A 3,311-nucleotide genomic window follows, 5' to 3' on the forward strand; every position below is an offset into this window, starting at 1 on the left:
CTCAGGTCCCAGTAGCCAGCAGAATTTACAGCGATATTTGGTGGGGCCCAATGCCGTTCTAAGGATGGTAAGGCCTGAGCAGGTACAGGCATTAGTCAATTGGGTGGCCGACAGTGGATCCAGCACGTTCACATTATCTCCCACCCAGTCTTCTGCAGAAAGCGCACAGATGGCGCATGAAAACCAAGCCCATCGGTCTGTCACATCACCCCCATGCATATCAGGGAAACTGTCTGAGCCTCAAGTTATGCAGCAGTCTCTTATGCTGTTTGAAGACTCTGCTGCCAGGGTTTCCCAAGGGCATCCACCTAGCCCTTCCCCAGGGGTGGAAGAGATAGAATGCACTAACGCACAACCACTTATTTTTCATGATGATGAGGACATGGGAATACCACCTCAGCACGTCTCTGATGATGACGAAACACAGGTGCCAACTGCTGCATCTTTCTGCAGTGTGCAGACTGAACAGGAGGTCAGGGATCAAGACTGGGTGGAAGACGATGCAGGGGACGATGAGGTCCTAGACCCCACATGGAATGAAGGTCGTGCCACTGACTTTCACAGTTCGGAGGAAGAGGCAGTGGTGAGACCGAGCCAACAGCGTAGCAAAAGAGGGAGCAGTGGGCAAAATCAGAACACCCTCCGCCAAGAGACTCCGCCTGCTACTGACCGCCGCCATCTGGGACCGAGCACCCCAAAAGCAGCTTCAAGGAGTTCCCTGGCATGGCACTTCTTCAAACAATGTGCTGACGACAAGACCCGAGTGGTTTGCACGCTGTGCCATCAGAGCCTGAAGCGAGGCATTAACGTTCTGAACCTTAGCACAACCTGCATGACCAGGCACCTGCATGCAAAGCATTAACTGCAGTGGAGTAAACACCTTAAAAACAAGGAAGTCACTCAGGCTCCCCCTGCTACCTCTTCTGCTGCTGCCGCCTCGGCCTCTTCTGCTGCTGCCGCCGCCTCGGCCTCTACCTCCGCCTCTGGAGGAACGTTGGCACCTGCCGCCCAGCAAACATGGGATGTACCACCAACACCACCACCTGCGTCACCAAGCATCTCAACCATGTCACACGGCAGCGTTCAGCTCTCCATCTCACAAACATTTGAGAGAAAGCGTAAATTCCCACCTAGCCACCCTCGATCCCTGGCCCTGAATGCCAGCATTTCCAAACTACTGGCCTATGAAATGCTGTCATTTAGGCTGGTGGACACAGACAACTTCAAACAGCTCATGTCGCTTGCTGTCCCACAGTATGTTGTTCCCAGCCGCCACTACTTCTCCAAGAGAGCCGTGCCTTCCCTGCACAACCAAGTGTCCGATAAAATCAAGTGTGCACTGCGCAACGCCATCTGTGGCAAGGTCCACCTAACCACAGATACGTGGACCAGTAAGCACGGCCAGGGACGCTAGATCTCCCTAACTGCACACTGGGTAAATGTAGTGGCGGCTGGGCCCCAGGCGGAGAGCTGTTTGGCGCAAGTCCTTCCGCCGCCAAGGATCGCAGGGCAACATTCTTTGCCTCTTATCTCCTCCTCCTCGAACTCAGCTTCCTCCTCCTCTTCTTCCACCTGCTCATCCAGTCAGCCACACACCTTCACCACCAACTTCAGCACAGCCCGGGGTAAACGTCAGCAGGCCATTCTGAAACTCATATGTTTGGGGGACAGGCCCCACACCGCACAGGAGTTGTGGCGGGGTATAGAACAACAGACCGACGAGTGGTTGCTGCCGGTGAGCCTCAAGCCCGGCCTGGTGGTGTGCGATAATGGGCGAAATCTCGTTGCAGCTCTGGGACTAGCCGGTTTGACGCACATCCGTTGCCTGCCGCATGTACTGAATTTGGTGGTGCAGAAGTTCATTCGCAACTACCCCGACATGTCAGAGCTGCTGCATAAAGTGCAGGCCGTCTGTGCGCGCTTCCGGCATTCACACCCTGCTGCACGCCTGTCTGCGCTACAGCGTAACTTCGGCCTTCCTGCTCACCGCCTCATATGCGATGTGCCCCCCAGGTGGAACTCCACCTTGCACATGCTGGACAGACTGTGCGAGCAGCAGCAGGCCATAGTGGAGTTTCAGCTGTTGCACGTACGGGTCAGTCGCACTGCGGAACAGCACCACTTCACCACCAATGACTGGGCCTCCATGCGAGACCTGTGTGCCCTGTTGCGCTGTTTCGAGTACAACACCAACATGGCCAGTGGCGATGACGCCGTTATCAGCGTTACAATACCACTTCTATGTCTCCTTGCGAAAACACTTAGGGCGATGATGGAAGAGGAGGTGGCCCAGGAGGAAGAGGAGGAAGAGGGGTCATTTTTAGCACTTTCAGGCCAGTCTCTTCGAAGTGACTCAGAGGGAGGTTTTTTGCAACAGCAGAGGCCAGGTACAAATGTGGCCAGACAGGGCCCACTACTGGAGGACGAGGAGGAGGAGGATGAGGAAAAGGTGGAGGAGGATGAGGATGAAACATGTTCACAGCGGGGTGGCACCCAAAGCAGCTCGGGCCCATCACTGGTGCGTGGCTGGGGGGAAACACAGGACGATGACGATACGCCTCCCACAGAGGACAGCTTGGCACACATGAGCGACTACATGCTGGCAGCCTGGCACACATGAGCGACTACATGCTGCAGTGCCTGCGCAACGACAGCAGAGTTGCCCACATTTTAACGTGTGCGGACTACTGGGTTGCCACCCTGCTGGATCCCCGGTACAAAGACAATGTGCCCACCTTACTTCCTACACTGGAGCGTGATAGGAAGATGCGCGAGTACAAGCGCACGTTGGTAGACGCGCTACTGAGAGCATTCCTAAATGTTACAGGGGAACCAGTGGAAGCCCAAGGCGAAGGCAGAGGAGGAGCAAGAGGTCGCCAACGCAGCTGTGTCACGGCCAGCTCCTCTGAGGGCAGGGTTAGCATGGCAGAGATGTGGAAAAGTTTTGTCACCACGCCACATTTCACTAACATGGTGGAACCTGTGCACACCCCTCCACGTACTGACTGATGGTTCGGCCCCATTCAACTTCTGGGTCTCCAAATTGTCCACGTGGCCAGAGCTAGCCTTTTATGCCTTGGAGGTGCTGGCCTGCCTGGCAGCCAGCGTTTTGTCTGAACGTGTATTCAGCACGGCAGGGGGGCGTCATTACAGACAAACGCAGCCGCCTGTCTACAGCCAATGTGGACAAGCTGACGTTCATAAAAATGAACCAGGCATGGATCCCACAGGACCTGTCCATCCCTTGTGCAGATTAGATATTAACTACCTCCCCTTAACAATATATTATTCTACTCCAGGGCACTTCCTCA

Source organism: Bufo bufo, chromosome 3 (genome assembly GCF_905171765.1).
Source record: "Bufo bufo chromosome 3, aBufBuf1.1, whole genome shotgun sequence".
NCBI classification, from domain to species: Eukaryota; Metazoa; Chordata; class Amphibia; order Anura; family Bufonidae; genus Bufo; species Bufo bufo.